Source organism: Lissotriton vulgaris, chromosome 7 (assembly GCF_964263255.1).
Source record: "Lissotriton vulgaris chromosome 7, aLisVul1.2, whole genome shotgun sequence".
Lineage (NCBI taxonomy): Eukaryota > Metazoa > Chordata > Amphibia > Caudata > Salamandridae > Lissotriton > Lissotriton vulgaris.
In genome coordinates, this window is record NC_141695.1 from 312074040 (window position 1) to 312094098 (window position 20059).

The 20059-nt window shown below is 47.0% G+C and overlaps 1 protein-coding gene across 1 annotated transcript in view; it reads left to right on the forward strand.

Moving 5' to 3' along the window:
• PRR12 (proline rich 12) overlaps nt 1–20059 on the forward strand; it is a 514104-nt gene that overhangs the window by 435559 nt on the left and 58486 nt on the right. The window lies entirely within an intron of this gene.

The window sequence follows — 20059 nt, forward strand, 5'->3', positions numbered from 1 at the left end:
CTATACTGCTCCTATTCTAACGCTCACCCAATTAGCTAAACAACAATCTAACAAAGGAGCCGAACATCTGCAATAGGGACTATAAGAGGAGTCACTATACCTCTTAACACTAAGAATTTCTTTGAAGGAAAACAACTTGTAAACGTCTGAGCCCCAAACTAGATGGCAGGAGTATGCTAAGCATACAAATCTACGGCACTGCACGCTACGAATAGATGCTTGCAGGATAAGTAAAATATTCTATATAAATGCATTTCAAAACCAAAAAGATGTATACAATGGCTCTGTGCAGACTGCAAATGACATTGCTAAACCTTTTGAGGACTTTGTTTGATTTCTGGTCTTCTTATGTGTTATATTTCATGGCTTTTAAAATGTAAATTCAATAAAAATCAATTCTAGGGAAAAAAAGACTATTCTTGAAGGTTCATCATAGAATTTCTCAGGAAGAAATTCAGCCTCTGATAAGCTAATGCACGTTGTTGCTCATCGTGTAGACAGATGGACACTGACCCTCTGTGTGATACTTTAATGGGCAACACATCTATGAATATTGCTCTGTGGCCCATAGTGGGGAATTATTAACAGTTGTGACTACAGTGAAGAGTCGGCAGAATTGGACAAGTAAGTAACCTGTTCTTTTTTAATAACCAACGTTATTGAAATTTTTCAGCATGACAGCATATCACACAATGAGATATATGAAGGAGATACATGAGTAACATTGTGGTGAGCATTGTTATGCGGGATGTACAACATCTCCATTTCAAATTGACAGCCTATAATAATCACACCATTTACACCATATCCGTGCACACTTCTGGGGGAAGCCATGCGCTTTGAATACAAGCTTCTCTTGATGGGCACACCAGTCTACCCCTGTTCGACAGGTCCCAATTGATGGTGGCCTCTCCCGCCTCCATGCAGTTGCCACATGACGCCTAATGACTAAACAGGCCACACCCAAGAATGCTCATTCTGCATTGCCACCACCCCCACTCCACATACCCCTCCTCCAGTAGCACAAGCAACGCCATGTGAGGGACCGCCCAGAACATTGGAGAGTGTGACCACCTCTTCCCAAAACGGTTGCAGCACTGGGCACGCCCAAGCAGCATGATAGAAGTTCCCCCTCAGAAGAAAAGATCACGCACATGCTGCATGCTTGTTCAAAGGCAGGTGCCGCGACTGCTTCAACCAAGGTATGCCGTATGCAAGTAGTTGAATTGGATCATAGGAAGCTGCGTTGGGATTGCTAATGCCCTAGGGCCACGCAATCATCCCTCCAATCTTCTTCCTCGAACACCCCCACCCAGGCTTCCCATCGCTACGGAGCCCCACTAAGGCCGTCTGGAGTATGAATCACCAGCGACCGATAAATCATTTACCCAGTTTCCCTTGAAAAAACTTTGCCTCCATTGGGCTAAATTCGGGCAACGTGCCCTCCATGGGATGACAGGGAATGGCGTAGCTGAAGTTACCTGAAAAACTGTGGGTTGTGCAAACAGGATCTGCTTTTCAACTCCCCCCCATGATCCCCCCCTGATATACTTTTCAACTCCTGATATGCTTTTCAACTCCTGAAAGGAAATAATGCCCCCCCCCTCACCATGATAAAAATGCCCGAGACAGGAGATCCCAATGCAGAAAGCCCTCCAGAGCCGACACCTGGTTCAGCCATGTTCCATGCCATGGGTGAGTCATCCCAGTGAGGTGGCGATACCAGCCAGTGAGGCGAAGAGCTGCCCTTGAGCAGTCGAGGGTCACTCGTGTACAAGAAGACAAGGTGGTCGGAACCCGTGCTCCATATAAAAGATCAAGCATGCCATCCATTCCTAATATATTTGTCTCCAACCGATAACACCAGTTCGTCCCACCACCTAGTGAAGCAGTCATTGACTGGGACCAGGTGTGCCGCGAGGTAGATATCTGAGAAGCCTAGGCCTCCGTCAAAAGGAGACTTACACAATGAATAGAACGCTCTCCCACAACAACCTCGTGATTTTTGTGGTTAAGGAGTGAAACCATTTGCGAGGGGTGATGTATGGATAGTTTCTCAACAAGTACAAGTAGTGTGGCAGGCACACCATTTTAAATAGGGTTGTATGCCCCATTGGCCCAACAATTGAAGTTGCGATCAAGCCGTGAGTTCAGACCTAGGAAGTTAAGGGCCCAGGCCAGGTCCGGCATGGCAGAAAAATTGATCCCTAGATAGAGTTGTGCTGAGAGTGAATACTAAGACATCAAACCCGCCCAAGAGCATTGCCCCTGACCTCCACCAGGCAAGATTTGCCCTTGTTAACCTGGATCCTGGATGCCTCTACGTAAAGCCAGAGAAGCTAAAAACACTGGGGGCCGGAGCGCTGTGGGTCACACAAGAACAAGAGCAGATCTGCATATAGCAATACTCAGTCCTTGAGACCAACTCCCCACTGCTAGCCCCACACCTGAGCATCGCACCTTATAAGCCGTGCCAGGGCTTCCTTCACTAGGGCAAATAGCATTGAGGACAGGGGGAACCCCTGGCACATATAACGTTTAATGGGAAACACCAGAGACAAAACCCCATTCACTCTGACCTCAGCGGTCTGGGTGTGGTACAGCCGTCTTGTCGGCCTATAACCCTGACACCGCTGCATATACCACCTCAGGCTTCAGAGGCTTGTCCGATTCCTGGGTCAGGGCATCCAGCACAGTCAGCATAGGTATACAATCAAGAAGGGGATTGACGAGTTCCTCAGGTGGCAGAGAGCAACCCCGATAGAGTTCCGCTAAGGTCCCAGCAATCACCAGGATCTACTACTGAGGACAACCCGAGGGGTCCCGAATCACAGGGACCACTTGGTTGGATATTCCACCAATAAAGTAACTTACCGTATTTGTTGCCTGAGCATAAACTCTTTGCATGGAGGCCTTCTAGCACTGCCTGATCACCTCTAGGAAAATCTGCTGCAGTTTCATATGGGACTTAGCCACAAGACGACGGGACTGCTCACTTTCTCGACAACGAAGAGCAGCCTCCTCTCAGTGGATCTGGGTTTCCAAGTCGGTCAGGCATGTAGCTCGGCGAGCCTTGGCCTGGCAAATATAGCCTTTGATTCTGCCTCTAAGTGATGGTTTACTAGCTGTACATAGAGTCATTGCTGACTCCACTGGGACCTTATTAAGCGCAAATTATTGAAAGATTTCCTCTGCAACAAAGGCCTCTCATTCAGAGTCCTACAAATACCAGGTGCTAAACCGCCAAGCTGATCGCAAGGATGCAAGCTGAGCTCCCCACACCAGTAACAGTGGAGCATGGTCTGAGATCCCACACAGATGTATTCGTATTGACTGAATTGAGAGGAAGTCAGTGGCGGGAGCCACATCAGGTCTATACGGGAATTCACTGCATGTGCAGCAGATTGATGTGTGTAAGCCCGCAGTCCAGGATTCCAGGAGCCCCACACATCACAGAAGCCCAGTGAGTGAGCCTAGGATGTTAAGCAAGCTGATCGAGAACATCTGGTGGAATCTGAAGAGGAAGAGGCATCAAGGACAGGGTTTGGAAGCGCATTCAAGTCTTCCCTAACTATTGTGACTCCCTGGGGGAGTGACAGAAGAAGGATCTCCAGGTGTAGAGTGATGTTATGTTATGTTAAATGAATTTATTACGCGCTCAGCTGCTCGTGAGTGTCCTGGCGTGGAACCATAGGGAATGGCAGAGGACTTCACATAAACAGATGAGTCTTCAGTTTTTTCTTGAATACACTTAGGTACTGGGTGGTGTGCAGGACCAAAGGAAGGGCATTCCAAGCAGCTGCAGCTTTGACTGAGAAGGAACTACTCCTATCCTCTGACGCTGAAAACGAGGGACCTGGGCCATAAATCGGGACCAAGAGCGCAGAGAACGCGTAGGAACATACAAAGAAACACGCTTCTGCAGATAGAGAGGGCCATGCCTGTGAAGCGCACGGTGTGCCATGACCAATGTCTTAAATTTCACCCTAGCAACCAGGGGCAGCCAATGGTACAGTCGCAGCTGGAGATGAACACTGTCCCTGGATGACAAACCCGATAATAGTCTGGCTGCGGTATTCTGTACCACCTGAAGCCTCGTCAGCGGGTAGCCAGGAATACCAGCAAAAAGGGCATTTGCGTAATCCAGCCGAGACAAGATCAGCGTGCAAGTAATTGTTTGCCTTGCCGCCGGATGCAGGATGGGAAAAAAACATCTAAAAGATTTCAATAAAGCGAAACAGCTACCGACCAGCTTCTTGATGTGGTCCGCAAAAGAAAGGTCTTTGTCGAACCAAACTCCAAGATTTTTTGCTAATTGTCCAGTGGAGGTAGTACATGGGAACTCAGGGGGCCAGAGCTGTTCTCTGAAGTTTGCAGGGAATGAACCAAAAAGTAAAATCTCTGATTTCCCCTCATTGCATTTAAGCTGTGCCTCTGCCATCCACTTAAAAATAGATGACGGGCGATGTTGGGCCCGGAGCACAGAATCTTCCCCCTTTGCCCAGGTGAAAAGCAGCTGTGTGTCATCCGCATAGGCTGCAGCAAGGGTGGCAGAATGTAGCAAGAGATTAAGTTATAATGTCTCACCTCTAAACGGACTTCAGCACCACCTGCGGGTCCATATGGTTTGCAGTAACCACCAGGGTAAGGGCCTTGTGAAGCAGTAGGGCAACCCCCCCTGGAACCACGTTTGAACCCTGCAATGGAAAACCCTATCATAGCCGAAGCTGCCTAAGAGGGAACACCTCATACCCAGTAGGTGCGTCTCCTGCAAAATGGACGACCAGTGGTTTATGGAGCTTAAAGTATCTCAGCACTGTGGACCATTTAATATGGTCTAGGAGGCTGTTCACGTTCACGTTGTCGAGTGGCCGACATGTCTTCAGTCTCCTCCTGGATGGACAAGACTAAGTCCAGAGCCAGACTAGGGCCCTCTCTATTAGCCCCACTCTCAGCCTGGGCCCCCCATGAGTGGGACCCGACCCCCTCACCTCTGGCGGCTGGCAAGAGATCCGGATTGTAGCTTGGTACTTGTTGGTGAAAAGGGTACAGGACTGAAAGAAGACTTTTAGGCAGGCAGCGAATTGGAGCATGTAGCGCAAACCCAGAGCGTGCAACTTTTGTTTCACCACGGTGAAGGAGCACCTCAGCTGCTGCACCACTCTGCTATAGTCAGGAAACAAAAGTATTTTCGAATTTTCAAACTGCAGGTCAAGGTGGGCTGGGGCCTCCTGCAGTGTCACATTCCGTCCTTGAAGTTGAGAAACCTAGGAATCACAGGCCGCGGGGGAGCCCCAGGCGGAGGTCTTGAAACCATAGAACGGTGTGCCCGCTCAATAGAAAATAGGGGAACAGTAGTTATTGGGGCATCCACTCTTTGAACCAGTCTTCCAACACCCCAGCCAGACCCCTTTGCTAATAGGTTTCAGACAGGCTGAAGTCCCTAAGATTGTACCGCTGTGTCAAGTTTTTTGCATCTTCTGCCCTCTCGGTCTGGGCAGACACCGAGCGGACAATTCGGACATCTGATTCTTGAGGGAGGAAAGTTAGTCTTCAGTAGAAACTTTCTTGGTCCTATCCACCCCGTTGCTCTGGTCTGGCCGCAGAAAGGGTAGATCAATGCAGAGGCTGTCCACTTTGGGCTTCACAGTCTCTCTCGAGTCCTGTATGCCCTTGAGGACCATGGTTAGGTCTGTAGCTCCCTGCTTCCTCATGCCAGGTCTCAGATCCAATCAGCTCCCTCCCCAAGTTGCAGGGTGCAGTCAGAGGGGCGGTGAACTGGTCCATTTTGGTCTGAGCTGAGGGCTGCATCGGGACCTTTTCCTTCCTCCTCCGCACCCCCAATCGCTCACACAGTCGTCTGCCACTAGACCACTTGTAGGGATGTGACCCAGCTCATTGTGTATAAACTCATTTACAATCAAGCCGTCATTCCCAAGAGATTTTGAACAGCCCTTACTCTGGCTGTTCCTGATGGATAAGCAGACATATCACCATAATTTGCAGTAGTTCAAGAAATGGCAGCCTTAACTAAATAGTAAAGACTTCATTACAGAGCTTTAACTGCTGTTTTCTTCACCTTTTCTGCTGAACAATACAAGTAGGTTTCTGCTGCTAGCAAGTTCTTCAACGATTCCCAAATCCACCCTAAAGTTCACATATATGCCTAGAAGGGTTCCAGTTACAGTGTACGCTTTGCAAGAAAAACAAGCCAGCTTCTTGCTCTTTGTGGGAGGTCAGATGTGTCCTTTCCAAGTTCCAGTTTCCACAGGTTTTTCTTTTTCCGTTCTCTGGCAAGTCGCCAAATCTTTTACTAGCCCTAATGTAAAAGTAATATTGCACCTCTTTTGCAACTCTAGAGTTTAGGTTCATTAAGTTGTTGAGAAAGAGGAGTCCGGTTAATATCGTAATGCTACGATCTAGGCATGCCTAAACACATCCTTCTGTAGAGGTTTTTGAGAGCACCTACCTGAAAGTCCTGAGCCTCAAACTTCTTCTGTTGCCAAACAACAGTTGGCTCCTCAACATCAATGATCACTTAATACAAATTGGAATTGACAATGTCTACAGGAGAAAGTTGCTTCTGTGATAAACATGCACAAGCTTTATGTTAACGGACTCTTCCAACGAAAGAAATGGAGATTGCAGTGCGATATCTGATGCGCTGTTTGTGTTAAAGATAATCTGACCATCCATCTAATAACGTTTTCTGTGATTTTCGAAAGCTCAATTCAGGCCCCATTTGTAAGTTGTGCAGAGCAAAATGCCTGTGTGGCATCCCATTCCGCACAATATAAAAGGATCCTGCGTGCCCACCCACATTTTTCGGGTGCTGGAACAGGTTTTACTAACCAGTAAAATTGCATAGTGTGATTCGACATAAACTTTTACCTTGATTACCAAATTCTTGACCAGAAAGAAGGTTGTAATTTAAAAATCCTGCTTCTGCATAACAAAAATGCATAAGGAAACAAATATGTAAGCGCTTGCAAAAGGATGATCGAGCAAATGCAGAAAGGCAGAGATGGATGCAAATAAACTTTAACAACGGTCATGCTAAGGCCTTACTGAACGAATAACAGGACACATTGAACACAGGACACATTGAACTATATCTGAAAGTTTAGCCTGCAATGGATCAACCTGATCAAAAGCAAGCCACAAACTTTGCCTAACATCAACAGAGTAGATCAACATTGTGGACGGACAGTGCACTACCAAAGTGACATTCACCATTCACCACTTCTATGAGCAGGTCAGCACCACTCATCTGATTCCATATAACCTCCATGCATAGATGTGTATGTTGTGTAGATTTAGATGAATAACCCTGCTCTGTTGCAGGGTCAGCAATTCCTCCCACAGAGGTGTGTAGAGTGAGCAGAGGGCAAATTGTCTGGCTTATCAGGTCACAGTGCCACACTCTCTGAACTAAGTCTAGAGCTGTCGGCATGATCTGATCCCGGTCTCTCCTGAGATCAGTAAAGAAGCAGCATGGAAAGTGGACCATGTCTTCCAAGAAGCCTTGAGTTGTGAACTCTAGTATGCGAAAGCTCAATGATGAGCATTGTCTGCAGTAGCAAAACGATCTGTTCAATAAACGCCTTACTGGGCAAAGATTGCTTGAAACAACCTCCGGATGTAGATACCACTTGTGGTCTGCTAGATAGTATCAGCTGAGCTTGTTTGCCATGCCATTGTGTTCGGGGATCCTGCCGGATGATTGAGAGCATGATTCCCCCAAAACCATTCAACGCCACAGTTCCAGTGCTACCTGTCACAGCATACACAACCCCACACCATTGTGCTTGTTACAGTTCCACATGGCGTTATGTTGTGCGTCAGAACCTTGATGGGAGGCTGAAAGGCCTTGAGAGACAGCCAGATGGCACTCAGCCAGCCCCAGATGTTTATTGGTGTTCCTTTGCTCCAAAGAAGACAAGAAGCCTCTGATCTCCACCTCATACAGGCGGCCACACAGCTCAGAGCAGATGATTCAGTCACAAGTGTGACCTCTGCGTGGGGTAAGGAGAAAGGCCTGCTGCACGTCTGGTTGGCATCCTTAATCCATCACTGAAAATACTGGGTTGCCTCATATGACTCATGGATACTGTTCGTGAGGGACTCCTAGTGTTGAACCCATTTAAAGCTGAGCTGCCACAGAAGAGCCTGCAAGTGCTAAACAGGCATGAGGTGCCAGAAGGATACACAAGGCAAGGAGACCAAGAAGTTTTTGAACCATCAGGTCCAGAGCCCAGGACAGAACCAGAAATATCAAAATCATAAATGGAATATCCTGGATTCGCTGGGGGGGCCACGATAAAGGGACTCTTGTGCACCAGACATAGGTGGAATTTCTGCTTGTTAATTGGTAACTCCAGAGACACATGTTTCGATCGCTGTTTGAAGATGCTCCATGACAGACTATAACAATTCTGCCTTTAAATGCCAGTTGACAAGATATTGGAAGACATATGCTCGTGACCTCTAAAGACGGGCAGTGGCCATCACCTTTATGAAGACGCAGGGGGGCCAAGTCAACCTGAAAGGCAAAACGACAAACTTGAAAGTGTTCATTCCCTACGACAAATTTGAGGACATCTGTGGGACTGCAGGAGGAGCACACAAAAACATCTTCCAAATCCCTCCATCCAGGCCCTGGTTTTAGAGCAAAGAAGACAGGGGCCAAGGTTACCCATTTGAATTTTGCCATGAGAAGGAAACCGTTCAGAATCTGTAGATTCAAAATCAGCCTTAGCCCACCATTCATTTTTGCCATTAATGACTGAACCTCTCTAGCACGAATAGAGGCATGTTCTGCTGAAGTGCAGGCAAAATAGGAAGAACTGGAGGCTGGGATGACAAAAGGAGAGGATGTAACCTTGACAGACAACTTTCAGGACCTATTGGTCCCACTCGCTTTCCCCACATCCACCTAGTTGATTATGCTATAATGTAAATAATGTGTTCAATCAATCACTCATTCAGAGTCTTATAAAACGCGACTACTCACCTGTGAGGGTCTCAAGGAGTTGGTGGGGACTGGGGGTGTCTGCTGTTCAGTCGAAGATCTAGGTCTTGAGGTCGGTCCTGAATTGCAGCAGTGATGGTGATTGCATGAGGTGCAGAGGCAGGAAGTTCCAGGTCTTTGCAACGAAGTAGAAGAAGGATATTTCTCCAACCGTGGTCTTTCGGACCCGTGGGACGGTTGCCAGGACCAGTTGAGCGGAGCAGAGACGTTTGGTGGAAGTGTCGAAGGAGAGGCATTGGTTGAGGTATGCAGGTGCGACATTGTGGAGGCCTTTGTAGGTGTGTCTGAGAAGCTTGAAGGCGATTCTCTTGCCAGTAAAGGTCTCTTAGGTGGCTAGTGATGTGGTTGCAGTGTGGGATGTTCAGGATGAGTCAGGCGGAGGCGTTCTGGACAGTTTGCAGTTTTTTATTGAATTTCCGGGTGGTGCAGGCGAAGAATGCCTTGCTGTAGTCTGGTCTGCTGCTGACAAGTGCATGAGTGACAGTTTTCCTGGACTCAGTGGGGATCCACTTGAGATCTTACAAAGGAGGCGTAGCGTGTGAAAGCAGGGGGACGAAACTGTTGATTAGACGGTTCATTGAGAGCGAGGAGTCAAGGATGATACTGAGGTTTTGTGCTTCGTACGTGGGAGTGGATTGGATTCTGAGATCTGCAGGCCACCGGTGGTCGTCCCAGGTGGAGGGGGAGGAATCCAGGATGAGGACTTCAGTCTTGTCCAAGTTAAGCTTGAGGCAGCTATCCTTCATCCAGGTGGCGACAGCCTTCATCCTGTTGTGTGAGTTGCTCTTGGCGGCTGTCTGTTCGTCTGTAAGGGAGAGAATCAGCTGGGTGTTTTCGGTGTAAGAGACAACGTTTAGTCAATGGCTTCTAATGATGGTCGCAAGTGGGCCATGTAGATGTTGAAGAGGGTGGGTCTCAGGGGGGATCCCTGAGGCACTCCGCAGCTTATCTCTTTGGGTTCGGGTTTGAGAGGTGGAGGTCTAAGTCTGCTTCGGCCAGTGAGGAAGGAACAGATGCATTCTAGGGCTTTGACGCGGATGCTGGCGTTGTGTAGTCCTGCGTAGGCGGTGTGGTGGGAGACAGTCTCGAAAGCAGTGAGAGATCCAGAAGGATGAGGACTGCAGTTTCACCTTGGTCGAGGAGGGTGCGGATGTAGTTTGTAGCTGCGAAGAGAGTGGTATCAGTGCATTGGTTGCATCTGAATCCTGATTCAGAGAAGTCCAGGTTTTGTTGTTTCATCTAACTCGGAGAATTGGGTGTTGTGACAAAGTGGCTGTGAGAAAGGGCCATCTTTCTTCCATTAGTATGCCCCCACTTTTTTCTGACTGCTGATGTGCTTTGACTGAGTATGCCCTTCTGCCAGCCAGGTACCCAGGGCCTGTGTTCCTTCCCTAAAAACTGTGTTGAAACAAAACCCAATTGGCATCTCTGGCCACCTATCAGCCCCTAGTAAGTGGTACCCTAGGTACCCAGGGCATGGTGACCAGATAAGACATACAAGACTTTTTATGTATTCACTTGGTGTATGAAACATTTATATACTACTCATTGACATTCTAAATAGTGGATATCTGAGTGAAGTGTGACTGAAAGTTGAGTACCAGTGTATGCTATTAATCAATCCCAAAGGGAATTTTCTTCGACTTCGAGGCATATGAGCTGCAGATTGTACACTATGCATAGGACGCCACCTAGTGCTGGGCTCGGATGTTAGCAGTTGTTGTTGTCCTGAAAAGTTCTTTGGAAGTCACGAGTTAGGTGACCCCTCCTTTGGACCACATTGCTCATGGGCATCAGCTCCATCCCCAGATTGTTTTTTTCCGCCATCGTCCTCGGATGTGTTTCCTGCGCTCTGGTTTGGAACAGAATTTCCTTCGGTGCGCAATCCTCACCCAGTTCGACGGTATTGTTTCGATCGCGCTACATCGTCGCGATTCTCTACCACTTTGAAGTCTTCTATTCCGGTCGTCGACGAAGGCCTTTGAGCCTACCTAGGCCTCACTTTCTGGCTCGTGGAAAGGACGCCATTCAAAAAGTGTCCTCAATATGGGTCGACGTTTCCCCACACTGACCTACATGAGGTGTGCAACCTTTGCCTTTCACCGGAGCACGAGGTCAAAGACTGTTCGGCGTGTGCCTCATTCCGCTCCAAGAAGACCATTCCGGACCGACGAGCTCGAAGAACTATGGCTCGCTTGTCAGCTTCGATCCCCGACGACATCTTCGAGGGCCTCGACGTGCCAGAACACCAGCACGCAGAGGAGAGCATCGGATCCTCGGATGCCGAAGACTCCGACGTAGAGGAAGTCACTCCAGCTCAACGGGTCGTAAGTAAGACCGTTGACCCCACCCATTCCACGACACCCTCACCTTCGGGCTCGGGTGCACACCGAGAGACTGCTTCCAACGCCCCGCCTTCTGGCCCTGCAAAGAAGCCCATTAAGCCTTCAGGCGGCTCGGGCACGAGCCAGCCTACTTCTGGTGCCGACCCAGTACCGACACCAAAGAAAAAGCCATCTTCCTCTTCCACGTCGACCGTTGCTTCGACACCCAAGCCCACGGCGCCGAAGACTCGCAGCGGTTCATCGATGCCGAAACCGCACTCGGAGCCGAGTAAAAAATCAACCAAAGCTCCAGATTCACATGCATTGGAGCCGAAAAAACAGGTTCCTGTAAAAGACACTTCGAAGGAGCACACTCCTAAGCCAGCTACCGACCTGGTGCCTAAAAAACCTACGGATCCGATAATTTTGACGCCAAAAGATTTCCCCTGCTCACAGGAACTTTTTACACTGGATCCACAGCAAAAAACTCTTGTAAAGGATCCTAAAACTGGACAATTAACTCTCAGCTCCAAGAAGAGACCACTTGAGGAGCCATTCTCCTCCCCCTGCAAAGAAAAGAGACATTGCAACCTCTCCCTCAAGGGGCCCTTCTCCACTACTTCCCCATACTGTTCCTCCTCCTACACCACCTCCACCTGTATTTGTATTTGTATTTTTGATTTGTAGAGCGCCTTATCACCCCGGGGTCTCTAAGCGCTTAACAGGCGAGTGGACACTGGTATAGAAGGAAACAGGCTAGATATTACCCCATGCCTCTTGGAAGAGCACGGTTTTTAGCTTTTTCCTAAAAGGCAGGAGTTTTGTTTCTTTGCACAGATTCTCAGGCAGTTGGTTCCAAGCTTTGGGAATTGTGTGGAAGAACGTCCGTCCTCATCATTCTCCTACACCATCTCATAATCCAGACGATGATGTACATCAGGGGGTGGGGGTGCATATTACCCACACAGACTAATAGTCCCCCTCAGTTACCTAATCCATGGGATGATTATAACACTCCTGATGTGCCTAACGTCCCACTAGATGATGTATACCCTTCCAGACCTTTCCCACCAGAAGACACCATAGCTTTTAACCTATTAGTCCAAAGGGCTGCACAATATCATTGGGTGGACTTACACACTGATGCAGTAGAGGAAGACTTCCTATTAGACACTTTTGACAACACACAAAGGTCTACTGCCATTTTACCAATGCTCAAGGGCATCCTCAAGCACGCAACAGAGGTTTTTAAAGACCCCGTCAGAGCTAGGGTCCTCAGTCCTCGCATTGAAAAGAAATATAAAGCGCCTCCTGCAGACCCGGTTTATATTAAAGGCCCAACACAATTGGATTCTTTAGTGGTGTCCAATGCACATAAACGTGCTAATTGCCAAACAGGTGAAGCCTCACTCCAGACAAAGAATCTAAGCTCCTTAACGCCTCTGGCAAAAGAACTGCAGTACAAGCAGCTAACATCTGGCGCATTGACAACACCCAAGCGTTGCTGGCAAGATATAACAGGGCACATTATGACGAGCTGGAGTCCATCATGCAGCAGCTACCTGATAAATATAAAAACAAAACTAGCAAACTCATACAAGAAGGTAAAAATATTACCAATACCTCCATTCGTTGTGCCCTGGATGTCGCAGATGCTGCCTCAAGGGCAATCAATACTAGCACCCTTCTACCTAGACATGCCAGGCTACGTATTTCAGGTTTTAAACCTGAGGTGCAAAACTCCATACTTAATCAGCCATTTGATGAGACACACTTATTTGGCCGAAATGTTGACGTGTCTTTAGAAAAAATAAAAAAAGACACTGACACAGCAAAATCTATGGGAGCCATGCAGCAGCAAGCTCCCAGACATTCTTTTTGTTGATCATCATACAGAGGCAACACAAGAGGCTACTCCGCAGAAAGTCCCTCCTCTTCCTACAAAACCCCCGGCCAGTCCACATTCACAAAGGGCTACCAGAGAGGGGTTACAGGGATAACCACAACAAAGGCAGAGGCAAAAACAACACCTCCCGCTCTGCCTCTACCCCTACCCAATGACTTTCCTCCCCTTCCCCCCCAACATTCCACTCCTGTGAGGGGAAGACTCCAACAATTCTTGCCTGCCTGGATCAACATCACATCAGACAGGTGGGTGCAACAAATTATTCAGTCAGGTTACTGTCTAGAACTAGCATCTACTCCCCCAAACATACCACCCAAACAGCATCCAATGTCACAAGAACATCTATCACTGTTAAAGCAAGAAGTAGTATCTCCGCTAGAAAAAAGTGCAATAGAACTAGTTCCTCTGCACCAGCAAAACAAGGGGGTTTACTCTCTATACTTTCTAATTCCAAAGAAGGACGGCTCTCTAAGGCCTATTTTAGACCTCAGACCGCTGAACATATACATACACTCAGACCATTTTCACATGGTCACACTCCAGCAAGTCCTTCCTCTCGTCACAAGAATACTTCCTGGCTACTCTAGACCTCAAGGACGCTTACTTCCACATTCCCATTCACAAGGCTCACAGGAAGTATCTCAGGTTTGTAATAGACGGGCAGCTTATCCCACTCGAGCAAGGATAGCCAGCATGCAAAATCTCCTAACAAAGTTTCAGCTACAACACTTCCTCCCAGCAAGAGTGTTCATGCAACTCATAGGGATGAAGGCCTCTTGCATCTTCATAGTACCCCATGCAAGACTTAAAATGCGTCCGCTACAAGAATGTTTATCATGTCAGTGGAACCAGGCTCAAGGTCACTTGACAGACCTAGTGTTGGTAGACGGTCGGACTCATCGCTTTCTGCAGTGGTGGAACACCAAAAACCTTTCCAAGGGACGACCGTTCCTAGAGCCAGTTCCTCAGATAACCTTGACTGCGGACGCTTCGCTCTCCGGCTGGGGAGCTCACCTACTGCAACACACTATGCAAGGCAGGTGGACACCGCAACAAAAGTTCTGTAGTAGGGAATCTCTGTGTACAGTCATAATCTAGTGAATAGTCCCGCCCATGTGCGTGGACCCCGGAGCAATCAAAAATAATCTCTTAAAGTGTCGAAAAAATGCAGAACTGCTCAGACAACCGGCCTCTGTGAAGGGGTATACACCTCGGAGTACACCGAGCCCGGTGATCCGCCTTCCTTGGCAGCCTGGGACGTCGGCGAACCTCCCATGGCGTCAGACCTCCTTCCACGTCCCTCCCTCGACGGCGAGTGCCTTCGCCTCGACGGCGACCTCGTCCGCCTTGACGACGGCCTCTTGCGCTTCGACGGCAACCTTCTTCGCCTCAACGGCGATCTGCGCCTCGACGGCGATCTACTCCTCGACGACGAGGATCTCCTTGACGACGATCTTCTCCTTTTCGCCGACGGCGAACGGCGGTGTCGCCTCGACGGCGAGTGCCGACGCCGGGCCTTTTGACGTCGATCACTCGACGATGACTTCGACGAAATCGTCACAGGAGACTTTGATGGCGGTCTGTTCAGTTCCTTCGACGTCGAGCGTCGACGTCGCTTCGCCCCAGACGACGGGGAACAGACTGTAGTCATCCCACTCGACGCCGTAGCCGGTGCAATCGACCCAGACGGAGAATGGGGATGCTTGCTGGTCTTCCTGCCCCTGGGGAGCCCACAGCGGCCTCAGCACGGGCAGAGGAAGCCCCTCCAGACCCACCTTGCGCCTTCAGCCTTCTTTCCTCAAGGCCCTGAAGCCTGATCTTCTTTCTGTCCTTCAGGGTCCTGCCAGAGAAGCCCTGACAGATCACACACTCCTCTGGGACATGGGAAGAGGGAAGACAGAGGGGACACACCTCATGGGGATCTGATTTGGCCTTCTTCCTGGAGCACTCCGGACATTTGTCAAATAATACAGGCATATTTGACATCAAAAGGGTGCAAAAACCAAAAAGAAAAGCACCAAAGTACTTTAGAATGCACTCACTTGAAACAAAAGTGAAAAATCACCAATAAACCCTTGAAAAGGGAGAGCTCAATGCTCCAGGGTTCTGCTTGCAGGAGCCGGAAAAAAGAACTGAAAGTAAAAGGGACCTGCAGTGCATTCTGGGATACTGTGAAGTTCTGGAAAGTTCTCTTAAAGGCACAGTATCCTGTTTCTGAGCCACATAATGGCAGCCTATGGGCTTGTCTTTCTAGGCCTTCCTCTCCAGAGGGGTTGGTTTTGCTGCTGAGGCAAGGGAAATCTGGACACACTTTGCTGTTTGTGGATTTTTGGTGGAATTTCTAGTTGAAGTACTGGACAGTGTAGCCTGGTTTTATAGGCTGCATTATCTGTCTTTAATTTTCTCTTAAGTGTCTGTGCAGTTCTGCATTTTTTCGACACTTTAAGAGATTATTTTTGATTGCTCCGGAGTCCACGCACATGGGCGGGACTATTCACTAGATTATGACTATAACAGATATACCCCTACTACAGAACTGGAGTTACAGGACAGAAACTACTCCTTACTCCACATCAATCATCTGGAGTTACTAGCAATATTCTGGGCACTAAAGGCTTTCCAGAAGCAAGTAGCAAACAAAGCTGTGTTAGTCCGCACAGACAATATGACAGCAATGTATTACATACAGAAGCAAGGAGGCATGCACTCCCTGCAACTATCTCAAATAGCACAGGATATATGGAGGTGGGCCATACCTCAGAACATTTTCCTTCTAGCCCAACACGTCCCAGGAGTACAAAATACTATAGCGGATCTGGTAAGTCGTCAAACACAACAGACCCACGAATGGGAACTTCATATGCAAATTCTTCAGCCATGTGGGGACAACCTCAAATAGACCTATTTGCCACCCACGAAAACACAAAATGCTCAAGCTTTGCCGCCAGATATCCACACCCACTGTCGAAAGGCAATGCGATATGGATGAATTGGTCAAACAAATTTGCGTACGCTTTTCCACCTCTACCACTCATGCCACTAGTAGTACGCAAACTACAGCAGCATTCTCTGACCCTCATCCTAGTTGCTCCAAAGTGGGCCAGACAACTGTGGTACACCACACTGCTACAGCTGTCTGTGGTACCACACCAAAAACTGCACCTATCTCCACACCTCTTAACGCAGAACCGCGGAGAGATCAGACACCCGGACCCAGCTTAGCTCAACCTTGCTATCTAGCTCCTGAAGTCCTAGGATTTGGATATTTGAACCTTCCTCCAGACTGCTAAATGTCATTAAAGAAGCTAGACGTCCTACCATTAGGGCATGTTATGCAGCCAAGTGGAAACGATTTGTAATATACTTTGTTATAACAACAATATTAATCCCTTACATGTGGCTATTCAACTCATCATTGGTTACTTACTGCATCTTCAAAGATGTAACTTAGCCTATACGTCTATTAGACTACATCTTGCTGCAATAGCAGCATATCTGCTAAACAGAAAACATCTATCTCTGTTCAGAGTGCTTGCCATTAAAGCCTTTATGGAAAGCCTTAAAAGAATAATTTCTCCCAGAGTACCACCTTCACCTGTATGAAATTTGAACGTTGTTCTCACACGGCTAATGGGGCCTACCTTCGAACCCCTTCACAAATGTGAATTACAATTTTTAATGTGGAAAGTTGCGTTCCTAGTAGCTATTACTTCTCTGGGGCAGATTTAGTGAACTACAAGCACTAACCATTCAAGAACCCTTTTTGCAGATGCATCAAAATAAGGTTGTTCTACGTACTAATCCAAAATTCCTACCTAAAGTCATTTCTCCATTCCATCTCAATCAATCTGTGGAACTGCCCGTTTTCTTCTCATAACCACAGTCAGTAGCAGAAAGAGCTCTTCACACATTAGATGTCAGATGAGCGTTGCTATACTACATAGAAAGAACACAACCCTTTCGTAAGACAAAGCAACTTTTTGTGTCTTTCTCACCACCACACAAGGGTAATCCCATATCAAAATCTGGGATAGCTAGATGGATTGTCTAATGCATACAGATTTGCTACCACAAAGCTAAACGAACGCTATCTGTTCCTCCTAAAGCCCACTATACCAGAAAGATAGGGGCTTCAATGGCATTTTTTTTTGGACATTCCTCTAGATGACATCTGCAGATGCATACTGGTACGTAGCATTTTCCTTTCTCCTTAGGAACCCATTGTCTGCTTTTCTATGAAATTTATTCGGAGGGTCTACTTTTGATAACTTGAAATGTTCTTTAAAAATCACACAAAATACTGAAACGCAATTACCTACCTGTTTTGAGTTAAGACCCCAGTGCTGGCTCTAGGAGACCAGTGCTGGGTTACAAATGTAACGCGGTCGTACTTTACCTGCAACCTGAATTTTCTACCATTGAATAACATTGTCAAATTTCCATTGAAAAGTTTTTAAGTGTGAATTTTTAAAACAGCCTTATATTCATGAAAATTCACTACAGTAACTAAAACGTTTTTGCTAATCTGGTTTCAGCTTAGACCCCAGGACTGAATCTAAGATTTAGTCCTAGGACTACTAAAGTAATCTATATAGTAATCAACTGTATTTACATGTGGAAAACCCATTGAGCTCAATGCTATAGTGTGTTTTAGGATTGTGTTGCTTACTGTCAATACTGTATTAATTGTGTGCACGAACTTTATTGCTCCTTTGCATAGTAATTACATGAGAGAACTCATAACAAGAAAAGTATATGTTTATAACTGTTGGTTATAAAAATAAAACACCTATATCTGTGGATATAAAAACAATTGGCCTGGAGTTCAGTCCTTGAGTGTGTGAAACCTTTTGCTGACTGAGTGTGTATAACAAATGCTTTACACTGTCCTCTGGTACTGCCTTACTGCTCGACCAAGCAACCACTTTGGAGAGTAAGGTCAGTTCTGACTTTAACCTCTGTTATACCTCTGGGGTTGGTGGACTCTATACACACTGTACTTCATTCTAGTCCAGTATATATAGAGCCACTTTCTCACAGTGGCTCTATATATACTGGACCAAGATAAGGTACAGTATGTATAGAGTCTACAACCATGATCCATGATGTGAATTCTTCTCACCATTCAAGTGAGATATTTTATTTTGTTTCTTTGCCTTCTTAGGTGGGGTCACTGTCCAGTCTGGTCCATTGATCCTTTACTCTACACGCGCCTACCTGTGTGGGTCAACTAGTATGTGAATACCGCTGTGTACATTGCCACTAGTCAACCATACACCCCCTGGCGATGTCAACTACCCTCCTGACATGGTTTGGTGTTAACAATACCGCTAACTTACCAACCGCTAGGCTACAACAACTAGAGCACGAAACCTTGCCACCAATAAGATCACAGTAGATATACTCGTGAGCATAGAATACTTACTAATTGTTTGTTCTGTCTCCTTTATGTATGTCTTTGCCATTTCTTCCACGGGTGCATTACACCAATTTTTAGGTCTCTCAATTCGAGAGTACCATAGAGGGAATTTTTCCTTCCAATGCACTTTTTTACATAATTTTCACTTTCACGCCCCCAGGTTAGGGTGGGCCTTAGTGTGCCCATACCGCCGGGGTTTAGTCCACTCATGGTCCTGATGAATGCCTGGTAAATTCACACCTTTTCATGGCAGAAATATGTTGACCGACCCACTTATAAGTATTGGAAATAGCCAAACAATCTATTTGGCCTATTTTCCTACACATCGTTTTTAATATGTCCAATTGATCAAACAATAAAACATTTTTGATACAACTTAGACATTTTTAAACCTCACTATCACTATTATCACTTACCACTCACTAATTCACAAAAACCTGCTCCGCAGTAAATCTGGCGTTGAAGCACACTGGGGAGGCTTTCGGCCACTCCCAGTGGTGCCCGATGTTGAAGCATGTCACCAACCAGGTTGGTGAGTGAGGGCATTTGATACAAACCATAATTGGGTTTTGCATTTCTATTTTTCCTTGCTCTTGTTGTTACAAAGTGGATGATTTTTTACACTCTTATTTTGTTTGAATTAGTTCTGTACTTAGACACTCAACCTGCAAAGGCAGTGTGTGGGTGTCAGGGTACAGGGCCCCTGAGGGTGGCACAAGAAGTGCTGCAGCCTTCAGGTATCTACTCTGATCACCATGCCCTGGGTACCTAGGGTACCATTTACTAGGGGCTGCCAGGTGGCCAGAGATGCAATTGGGTTTTAGTTTCAACACAGTTTTAGGGAAGGAACACAGGCCCTGGGTACCTGGTTGGCAGGAACCCAGGGCACACTCAGTCAAAGCACATTAGCACCTCAGAAAAAGGTGGGGGCATACCAAGGCAAGAAAGATGGCACTTTCTCACAGGCGTTGATGGAATTCACTGGGAAGGGGAGCAGAGAGATGGGTCTGTAGTTCTTGGAGGTAAGGTACCAAGGATTCCAGCTTACGGAAGGGGTACGTTTCTATGAAAGGTGCAAGGACTGAATAGGTCCAATTACAAATACCTGCTTTAATTTCCAATTAGGCAGTTATTAAGGAACAAATGTGTTAGTGTGGATAAATTCATGTTTTTTTTAAATGGGAATTGTAAAAATAGTACATATTTGGTTGAAGTAATATGATCTTCTAGTGCTGTTTCCTGTTCTTAGCCACTTATTTTTGCGATGAATGCTATTGTACCATGTAAAGGTGTACTTGAAATCTTATTGGTATTATTAACAGATCATTTGCAGGGCAAATTATATACACCCGCTGCCTGATGTGTATTGCTGTACTTGC